Here is an 11,209-nt window from a genome sequence, read left to right on the forward strand (position 1 = left end):
GCTAAATGTTAATTAACTATCAATTCTGGGTACAATGGTACACTTAAGTGGTCTTTTTATTCTATTGGGTCGTCAAGGAAGTCATGACACATTTTTGCATTGAAAAACATAGAAAAATACGTACGTCATGACTTTCCCAACGACCCAATATACTAATAATAATTTATAAAAAACACTATGGGAAAATAAACAATAAGGGTTTGTGTGTACTAACATGAGTATAAACTGTCATACCTGTTTTTGCAAGGTTATGCTATGTATTCAAATACTGAATTCTGGATTAGTTATTAGAAAAACAAAGACATTTTCTCAGTCCCAGAGAAGCTTTTAATACAGAAGCCAAAAATCTGTGCTCAGAGCAAAAGCGGGATCACTACCACCGGATTCAATCTATTTTCCAAACTCTTCACATCTGCCACCTGTCAGCTCCCTTCAAAATTCTTCCTGACAACTCCTTGGAACAATGAATGATTGATTCCAGGGCAGGACAGGCAAAATACAAGAAGAGCCTGAAGCACCTGGTAAAGAAAGAAAATACAAAAAAAAAAAAAGGCATGGGGGGAACACGAACATCAAAAGGACAGTAAAAGCCGAAACTAGAACAATGCAAGCAATAAAGTAAGCAAAAATAAGTTTAGGATGACAAACCAAAGAATACAAGATCCACAAGTCCATACTGATATAAAGAAATGACTAAATAAAAAATTAATGGGTAAGAAAATAAAGTCTTAAGAAAAAAATAAATAAATGGGGCAGAAGAAATAACTCTTCCTTACAGAAGAATGCCCAATAATGCAGGAGCATGGGAAATAAAGAACCACCGTTAGAACCACAATAGACACAGCAAGATCCACTAATAAATGTTAAAATTAAGCGGGGCGGACGAGTGGGACTTGAGAGAAACAAAATATTTGCATAGATTCAAAGTGTCCCCTCCCAAATCTTTAGTATGTCCACAAATTCAGATTCACCTCCCTCTTAGTGACTAGCTTCTAATGACGGAATATGCAAAGGGAGAAAATACTAACCTGGTAGATACCACCTTTATCAAGTGATCAGGTTAAATTCAACCAGTAATGATATTATGTATCCCTGATGTGATAAGGCTAAGTCACCTATGGTATTCTTCCCCAAAATCCATCACCTCAATCTACTCATAACATCAAACACACCCAAATTGAGATCAAAAGGGTCAAGCTCATAAAAGACAAAGGAAAGAGGAACTCGCAGGCCAGAGATGCGACTAAGGAGACTAAATGAATGTGGCATCTTGAGATGGATCAGGGAGCAGAAAAAGGACATTAGTGGAAAAAGCAGGGAAATCCAAATAAGGTCAATCATTTAGTAAACAGTGTTTTACAGTGTCAATTTCTTAGTTTTGATAAATGTACCATGATTATGTAAGATGTTACTATTATGGGTGTTGGGTGAAGGATATATGAGACATCTCTACATTTCAATTCTTCTGTAAACCTAAAATTATCTGAAAATCACATTTCCCCGAAAGATAAACTTCAAGATAGGAATTAGAAAACTTAACAATTCACTAGCTTTTCTTGGTTTTTAGCATCTCTTTCCCACTCCAAAGTTAAAAGTTTGTCAGCTAAGTTTATAATTAAGCAACAATCTGTCCTTTCTCATCAAGATGAAAATACTTCATACTTAACACTAATGCCTCATCAATGAAATTCCTAAAAACATGCATTTCCTGCCCTCCAGATCTCATTCGGCATAGATGGATAAGCTCCAGGAAACGCCAAGAGCAAGCTGAGTCCACACAGTGTGTACTTGGGGAGCAGCCCAAAAGGGCCTGGAAGGACAGAATCCATCCAGTTTTTTGAATCAAGAAATAGCTAGCACTTATCTATCCAGTTCCCTAGTAGGTACACCACATGCTTTACAAAAGAGTTTAAGACAACTATTTGGGTTTCAGATTATCAGGTCTCTCCTAAGTAAAAACATGAGAAACCCTATGATACATGAAAGGACTTTTACAAAAAGGTGCTATACAAATACATGATGCTGTTACACAGCCACTTAACGTTAACATCCCTGCAAAACAGAAGTGTGTCCCATCCAGAAAGCCAGTTTTCCTTCTCTGAACCATCTCTAATATTTACTTTTTATTAAATACTTGAAATATAGCACACAGGCTAACAGCTAAGCAATATTATAAAAATGACACATGGGCTAAGGACAGAAGGGGGAACCCATCTCATTAAGTCACCTAAAGACCTTATTTACTAAGGCAACAGTCTGTGAGAGAATTTTTTTATTATTTACTTTCTGCTTTATAAAGCCCACTCACCACTCTTCATGTGCCAATGATTCCTAGCTCTTCACCATATCACCTGGCTTCCAATTTAGCTTTCCCAACCAAAGCTAGGCAGGATGTCCAAGAATACTTAAAAAAAAAAATTTTTTTTTGAGTATGAACAGAAAGTTGATTTTTGAGACGTAAAAACATAAACCCAGCTAACTGTTACAGTGTGAACACCAACTACAAGTGAGATTACAGTTGCTGAATCTAAATTTAACTCCATGGCTGGAAGGACAGTGTTGCACTAAAGGTTTTGCCCACTAGATGTTAACAAATGACTAGCCAGAGGGTGGGGAAAAAGCAGTTTTTTTAACCTACCTGCTTTGACAATTATCTCCCTCAGTAAAGTCAACAAGTTTTGTCCAAAGCATTATGTTCAATTAAATGAATACATAATGCATATATACATTCTGAAATGTTATTTTTTTTAAACCAGGCTAACTGCAAAATGTTGACGATCAAGAGGGTAATTTTATTAACCTGGCAAAAAGAAAAATAAAAAACTGGTTTAGGTCACAAATTCAGGCTTTAATATTAAATCTCATCTTTTAATTAAACATTGCCCCATCCATTCTCCTAAGAACCATACAAAATTCACAAACCTATAATAATTTAGAACCTCTGCCTTTTACTTTCTATGCAAATCACTAAAACAAGTTAAAAAATGTAAATTACAAAAAACTGCTGCAAAGTAGGTCACCAACAAACATTACCAATCTCCTGATGTTCCCTAGCAGACTGTCAGCTGAGAACAGCAAAGTGAATGTGAGTTAAATAAAGAACAAAGAACTGCCTCCTTTTCTACCAGTTAAGAGAGGTACAAAAGCTTAGACTGAAAGGATTTAACAACAGAAGTAACCTCCAACTTGGCTAGGAAGCAGGGAGGCACCCAAATCTTGTATTATCACAATTTGCTTCGATTCATTTGTCCTTGATAAATGAAAACACAAGAGATCAGCTGGGCTACCAATTTGTGAACCACCAGTTTTCATATTCCTGTTCAACTGATAACCTTTGCCTGAGGCCAAGAACAGTGGTTTTGTGTTGGTTTTTTATATATATGTAAGAAAAAAATATATATTTGAAAGGTAAAGTAACAAAAATTTCCCTCAATTAATGCATAAGATAATTTCAGTGATATTGTTACCTCGAGTAGTAATAAAATTAGCTGGACTCAAACTTAAGAGTTTAAATGTAGGTCATTATACTTTTAACATTTGATAACTAAAAATGCTAACTCAATAGGTAAGGGGTGTCTAAATTCAGGTTACTGAAATTCCTACAGGAAGGCAAGTTTCAAGTGAAACAATGTTATATTCTTACAGAACTGTTACTTATGGCAACACCAACAGAGGTTAAGAACTTGTCCATACAATATTTCAATCCTTTATCTATTGCTACTTTGTTAAGAAACATGGAAAGTATTAGGTAAGTGGAAACATAAATATTAAGCTTCCTCATAGTTTTAAATTTATTTACAAATTGTAAATGTAAAAAGTGCGTGCTCTGACTGCAAATTAAAAGCTATCCTAAAAAATGTCTGTACAAACAAAATAAATGTATTTTTTAAAAAGGTGGAAAGCCATTCCAATCAAAATTAATTCAGCAGAGTTTGTCCCAAAACTTTCATTGTAGTTTTATCTCAGAGACATTTATCATGTAAAATAATGACCTGGGCCTGCAACACAGCAACATTTTTTTATTCTCTCATTAAGCCAAGGAGTATACTGGCTTTTAAAAATCTAAAACATAACTCTACTAGAAAAATATAAACCCAAGTCTTTGGAGTGTCTTCTACGTTTACATATACTCGTATACAGGAGCCTAACAGTAAATGCTAAATAAATGAATTTAAGACACGCATGCATCCAACAGAATATCCCAACTGCCATAAGGGTGAGATTTCCGACACATCTCAATCACCCACCTGTAATTCATTCACCTAGCATAAGCTCCACAGAGATCCCATTTATGCTATACCATCCTTTCCATTCCAATTTCAAATATTAACCTACACACGGTGATGAGATCTGAAACTCATTGCTCCGAGCCTCATTTTCTTCAATTACAAAACAAGTGAAACTATGTTCTCAAATGTCTTTCTCACAAGTCTGCTTCGATTAAAAAAAGAAGAAAAATGATTCAAGGTCTAATATCGGAGCCTAACTTCCTGCTGGTGGGAATTTCCCATCGGCGTGCTGTGAGTTTCAAATCTGAGAAGGAACACTATCCATGTTCATTTGCACTTCTTCATTTTATTCTATACTTTATCCAGAAGCTTTTAAGGGCAGCACATCCATCAGCTATCTATGCGACTACATGCACAAAGGAAGCCCAAACCCTTTCTTTCCCTTTGTCTTAATCGCACGTCCAACTCGTCTCCCTGGAAGCCCATTAACTGGCTCAAGTACAAATGCCACTGCAGTCTTCGCAGCAGTTGGCCTTTGGAGGCTGATGTTGTCCCCTAAGGACTACTGCTCTGGGGGCCAAAGTGCCCTAGGGCCGCACAGGGCGCTGGAACAAAGACTAAAACAGGCTCAGGGACTAGGAGTCAGGTGGCCTGGGTTTAAACAAATACCTGTCCCTTACCGTCTGTATGCCTCTGCCCATGTCACTCCACCTCTGGGCCTGAGTCCGCTGTTAAAATGAGGGAATCATCGTTTACCTACCTTATCGGGTCGTTGTGGGAGTGACTGAGAGGCACACAAGTTGCTCAGCACAGTGCCTGGCACACAATAAGGGCTTCGAAAAAAACATTAGCTGTTATTACCATTCATTACCCATGCACTCGCTGTACTCCCTCTGACTCCCTGCAAAACCCTAGCGCAACACTTCTATAATACTTCCCGGATCGAAAATTCTTATCGCACTTTCGTGGCGTCCCCCACCCCCTATAAAAACCTTTCGTCCGGGTCAAGCTAAAGCTCCTCGCCGGGGAGGAAAGACTCGGCTGGCTCGTGGATAAGGGAACGGGCGGGAAAGGCTGGCCACTCGGCCGCGCGGGGCCCCAGGCCCCCGAGATCGCCCTGGGGCCCGGGGCGGCGGCCGCAGCTCGCTCTCGCCCCACGTGGCCGTTGGGCGCGGCACGCGCACGCGGCGGACACGGCCACGCGCGCCGGCCGGGGGGCGGAGAGCCTCCGCGCGCCCGTGCGGCCGCCTGCGGCCGTTGACGGGGGGGAGGGTGAGGGCGCGACTCGCGCGGGCGCCGCTCAGACTTCTCCCTCTCACAACCGCCCCGGCTCATCCTCGACCCCGGGCCGCCCCGCCCCGCCCAGCCCACAGCCCAGCGGACCTGCACTGCTGAGCCGGAAAGGAACAAGCTTTGCTCCACAGCACGACAGAAGGCAAAAGCCCCTCACGCAACTGCGTCCGCACACACGCGTGCTCCGTCGCCGGTCTATATAAATGCCACTCAACCTAACTTGTTGCGGCCAGGTCGGGCAGGCTGATGACCAATCCCGACTGCGTCCTCTGGGCTCCTCGACCAGCAATTGGGCACTGACTCAGGATGAAGGCGTGGCTCTTGATTGGCTTTGACTCATGCCTATGAGACTATGAGGATCTCGTTTCCCTAGTAACGGATTGGCACAGACAGAGACCAATTACTTCAAGGTACGGTGAAAAGGAGGGTGGGAAATTCTTTGACTGATACCCATAGTAGCCAACAAATGCATGGGGCCAATCCCATTCGTTAAAACGTCTTCCCCTGGGCGGAGATCCGTTTTCCAATGCAGGAGCGGTTGCTCCACAAGGTGGGGCCCGTGTACTTTGGGGAAGTAAACCCCAAGCAACTAGGAGGTGGGCGTCAGGGAGGCCAAGGAGGCCCCCGACCAATCGCAACGCGAGAAGGAGCTGATTGACGCGAGGGTTGGACTGCACCAAGGAGACGGAGCCCCAGGGCCGCCGTGCCCTCTGGGGCGGTTCTGAGGCTCTCCTGGTCCCGAGTCTCCTCTTTGCTTTCTTTCCCTCGCTTGTTGGGTCCAGCCCTGAGGCCCCTCTCTCGCCTTTTCTGCACAGTTTGGTACGAGGCAAACCAAGTGGTAAAGTTTCCCGTTGTTCGTTTCTTCTAACTTTTAATTTCCATGCCTAAGGGTATTTGCTGGCTCTCACCGTTAGTCAGCACTATCGTTGGGCAACTGTTAAGGAAAAAGCCAAAGGAGAAAGTAACTCCCGTTATGCATCTAAGGTCTTGTTAAAAAGTAGCACGTTAAAACTGCTGTTGAGTTGGAGAAGCAAATTTCTGCCCTGCTGCTCTTGGCAAGTCTACTGCTGCAGGTCGACCGGAAGGTTGGCTGGTGGATGTTCACTGAGGTTTTTCCCTTTTTGTTTTTGCCGAGGGACAGTAGTTCGTAAACTGCCCTATCAGTTTGGGCCTCAGTGCAACATCCTGTGCGTCACCACCATTGTCATTCAGTTTTCTAGTCGCTGTGGGTGTGGGGGCTTACTTCTTCAAGTCGTTCCCATCTTTAAAAGGTAACTTGTCAAACTCCTATACGGACACCCTGAAGATTTCCCGAAGCAGTTCGGGAGCTGAGTGGCGCTCCAGCCTGGTCCTGTCCACGTCTCTCAGTGTTTTCTTGGGCCCTCTGTTGGTCACCATGAGCATTTTATATGGAAACACATAGAGACGCCTCGGTCAGTTCTTATTCTAGGAATGTGACCCTGCGGGAGGGGCTCCCGTTAAGTTTTGCAGAGAAATTTGGAAATGAAGCACGTGGAGCGTCTTTGTAGGGAGAGAGGGGGCGTGGGCAGCAGCCTGGTGGCATCTGGGCGCGTCCCTGTTCGCCTCCTTGGCCCCAAGAACGAGGTGAAAGCGTCCCGGCGCCCCCCCCCTCCCCCCCGCAGCGGCCGCGCTCATTCAGCATTTATTGGTATCCAAGGGCTGCGATCCGGTGAGCAAGACGCTGTCCCTGCTCGCTGTCACCCATTCAACAGACCGGGGCGCCGCGCTGGGCCGGGAGCTCCCAAAATCGGGGAGCAGGTGTCTAGGAGAAGATAACGGAGAGAACTCAGTTCAGACCAGGAAGCTGCTAAAGGTTTTCTGAAGTAAGGAACCTTCAGGATCGTGTTGGCCATGCTGAAGAATTTCAACTTCACTCTGAGAGCAGTGGAAGAAAGCTCCTTGAAAGGTCTCTTAAAGGTGAACAAAGAAATTTACGTTAGACAAGATGACTCTCCAAATCGAAACGCTAATCAGGGCAGATGGGAGAAACTTTAAATTCACAGATTAGTAATTTCACCCGGGTGGCCTCTGATGGAGGGGGTCAAGGCTATTCTTAATTCCATTTGGAGGGAATTTTAAGTGATTACAGATCTTTTTGTAAGGCTATTTGGCAGTCTATTAAAATTGTGTATATCCCACATCTTGGTTGATAGACACATATTTTTTACAAAAAGGCATGTATCAGGATGTTCACTACAATACTGTCAGCTTTGTTAAAATATTTAAATACTGAAAACATAATTGCTCATCAATTTGCAAACTGATTAACCGGTGATATGCACATAATACAGAATACTATGCAGCAGTTTAAAAAAGAATGAGGTAGAAACTATATAAATATGGACGACAGTCTCCAACTGTTAACTGGATTGTTAATTGAAAAAAAATTAAGTTCAACAACGCATACAGTGAATTCCCATTTATATTAAAAACGAAACAAAACTGATTTCTGTATGTTAAAATAGGTATCTAAGTGTGTAGGAAGAGTTTTAAATTTAAAACAACAGTCACTCCTCCTAGGGAATCCCCTAGGTTGGGAGCAATAAGAATAACGTATTATTTGAAAGTTTTATGACACAATGAGACTGTTCGTGTGCTGTGCTGGGTAACGGGAGGTAGAAAGAAAGGAAGGAAGGAAAGAGGAATGGATTACCAGAGGGAGAATGTGAACAAGACCCTTCAGGTAGCTGTTGCCTGTCTTCCACAGGACAGAGCAAGTTGGCATCTTCCTGTGGTAGTTCACCCACTCAGATCATAAACCCTCAGGACCCAGATGTTGGATATTTGGTAAATGTTCAGTGAGTAATTTAACTACCAATGAATTGTCTGGAGCACTGCTTCTCAAGATGGGGGAGGCAAGGGAGATTTTGCCTCCTGAGAGACATCTATATGGCTGTGTCACAACTGGGTAGAGGGGCTACTAGCATTGAGTGGGCGGAGGCCAGGGATGCACCCAAGTTCCCCCCCTCATGACAAAGGATTATCTGGCCAAAAAGTCAATAGTGCTGAGGCTGAGAAACCATGGTCTAGTCATCTTAGTCATCTAAGGGAGAGTCCCAGCCTCCTCCTGGTCTTTCCACTGCCAGGCAAAATGTGCAAATCCCTCCAGTATACTACTTCCTCCTCTCTTTCTGCCAATTCTCCCCAAAGCTCTGAGAATCAGGGTGGGAAGAACCTGGAGAAGACTCCAGAAAATACAGTTTGGTGGAGGGAATGGAAGGGTGGTAGGAAATGTTTGGCAAGGAATGATCCTAAGGAGAGCTGGCCAAGTGGTTAAGAGCTTGCTCAAGAGGGCGAGCTCTGAGCAACAGGGTCATCGGTTCAATTCCTGGCTGGAGCTGAGCTGCCGCTGAGCTGCCAACAGGTGGCAGGATGGCTCAGCTAAAAAAAAAAATGGAATGATCCTAAGGATAGCATCTGCACCAGTGTTTCCCAAACACAGCTAATCATTCATGAAGGGTGATGAAAAACCTGTGCCTGTATGTACCTTTAACTCCCACCTGTGAACAAAGACCTAGTGTAATAGTATTCATAGCAGTACTGCTTGTAGTAGAAAGAGGAAGCAACCCAGCTGTCGAGCTATATGGGACTGGGTAGAAACAATACAGTGGACTGTCAGAGAAAATGAGGCTGATCTATGTGTATGGTTACAGAGTAATCTGATCAATGAAGAAAGCAAAGTGCAGAATAATGGGAAGAGGTAAAAGGGGGAGGGACACCATGGAGCAATTATTTCTCATACTGCATTGCTGCAGTAATCTATATGCATTCCTATACGGCTTTGCTGTGCTTGCACAGGTGATATCTGAGAGGAGTCACAAGAAACTGCTGATTGCTAACATGGACGTGAACTTGGGCCAGGGTAGGAGAAAAGCTCAATTTTTATTCTTTGGTACTATATGATTTTTTTAAAACATGTGCAAGTATTATTTTTCAATGTTAAATATAGATTTTAATAGGGACATGAGGAACTACAAATATAGACACCTTGATCTTTAATAAGACACCGTGAAATACTACATCACCCCTTTAGATATACAGGGGTTTTGAAAATGAGCCATCAAAGTTTTAATTCACCTTCCTCCCAGACTGCTAACCTCTTTTCCTTTTGCTCCTTACCATACAAAAATCATACAAAGATCCAAGAAAGGCATGTCTAATTGGATTCCTCCCTCCTTTGGCACTGGCTGCAAACACCGCCCCAAACTCTGTCGAGTGCTGACCATGACCCAGGCACCTTCCTAATGTTCTCTACAAAGATGATCTCATTTAATGTTCACAACAACCCTAGCTCCCATTTCTCAGAAACAGGCTCAGAGAAGTCAAGCAACTTGCCCAAGGTCACACAGCTAGGGCTCTCTGGAAGTTAGGACTCCCTGATTTCAAGTCCATGTTCTTTTACCCATTACCCAGGGAAGCAGGATATACCCCCAAGTAGGGGAAAGGTTCGTGGCCTTCTCAGAAACCTCTGAGAGGCTGGGACTTTCTTTCATGCTCTCGGGTGTGCCACCAGGTAATCCCACATAGACACCTTTCCAGGTAGTTTGAAAGTTTTGGAATCCATGGCAAATTGTGGTAACCTGCAGCCAAAGCTCCTTGCAAGAGGTTCTTTGTAGCACTTTCTGTATACTCTATATACAGACCTAAGAGTCCTCACTTCCTGTGGCTTAGAGGAGGGACAAAACTTGAATTCCAAATAATATAACATGTATCAAGCACCTACTAGGTGACAGGCATGTTGCTAGGCACAGTTCTTCAATTCCTCCTCACAAAAACTCTATGAAGTATTAACGCAACTTCATAGAAGTAGAAACTATGGCTCAGAAAGGTTAAGTGACTGGCCCAAGGGCGAAAGGCCACATAGCTTGAACATGGCAGAGTTGGTATTCAGAATCAGGTGAATATCACTGTAAACCCAAAGTCCAATTAAGTCCAATTAAACTCCAAGAAAGGAACAATTAATAAACATATATAATAGCTTATCTAATCCTCAAACAGCTCATTTCAACAGATGGGGAAGCCAAGGCGAAAAGAACTGAAATAATTAGTGAGGTCATCAAATTGTGAAAAATGATCATTTGCTAATAGCTAATGTTGGCAAGGGTGTGGGAAAATAGTTATTCGCATATACTGCTAGTAGAGAACATAAATTGGCATAGCCATTCTGAAGGAGGAGGCAGCATCTTCTCAAACCCAGCATTTGCCAAACATAGGTGGGGTCCAGAGCGGGGGTACCCCAGGATGAAGATACCAAGCCCACCCTCTACCCATGACTACAGTCTATACATTCCTATCTTCACAACAACATGGTTGGCCAGAAAGGGCCCATTTCCCAGGTCCCCTGGCTTAGTGAAGAAATGGCTTACCCCAGTTTACAGGGTTAGCAATGAGACTACTGGGCCATCTGGAACTCGGAATTCCTGAACTCTGCTTTTTAAAAATATTTTTCCCTGTGATTCTTTTCTTAATACATATTCACTATAGAAAATAAAGCAAAGAAAAGTAGAAAAAAGGGAAATAAAAAAAATCACCTATAATATTGGAATGAGTGAGGGTAGGACACATATATCTGGAGATACAAAAATGTAGCTGAACAAACTTAAAGAGGCAATCTGGCAACATCAAAATTGAAAATGAACAGCAATTCCAGGGCCGGCCGAGTGGCG

General features: G+C 42.9%; 1 protein-coding gene and 1 long non-coding RNA gene across 6 annotated transcripts in view; one reads left to right on the forward strand and one right to left on the reverse strand.

Annotated features, from left to right (window-relative positions):
• Positions 1 to 5,717, reverse strand: part of G3BP1 (G3BP stress granule assembly factor 1) — a 50,513-nt gene extending 44,796 nt beyond the window's left edge. For 3 of the 5 annotated variants that reach the window (XM_019627231.1, XM_019627230.1, XM_019627229.1), the window contains exon 1: positions 5,613 to 5,716. The gene's annotated coding sequence lies outside the window, so the exon portion shown is untranslated. Of the gene's footprint in view, positions 1 to 4,989; positions 5,063 to 5,612 lie in introns of those variants that run through there. The other 2 variants (XM_019627228.1, XM_019627232.1) reach the window with 2 other exon arrangements.
• A 257-nt stretch (positions 5,718 to 5,974) lies between these two features.
• LOC109373449 (uncharacterized) lies at positions 5,975 to 7,681 on the forward strand. Its single transcript, XR_002122228.1, has 2 exons — positions 5,975 to 6,360; positions 7,201 to 7,681. It is a non-coding gene; the product is annotated as an uncharacterized LOC109373449 (long non-coding RNA).
• The last annotated feature ends 3,528 nt before the right edge of the window (positions 7,682 to 11,209 follow it).

Source organism: Hipposideros armiger, unplaced genomic scaffold (genome assembly GCF_001890085.2).
Source record: "Hipposideros armiger isolate ML-2016 unplaced genomic scaffold, ASM189008v1 scaffold_725, whole genome shotgun sequence".
Classification (NCBI taxonomy): Eukaryota; Metazoa; Chordata; class Mammalia; order Chiroptera; family Hipposideridae; genus Hipposideros; species Hipposideros armiger.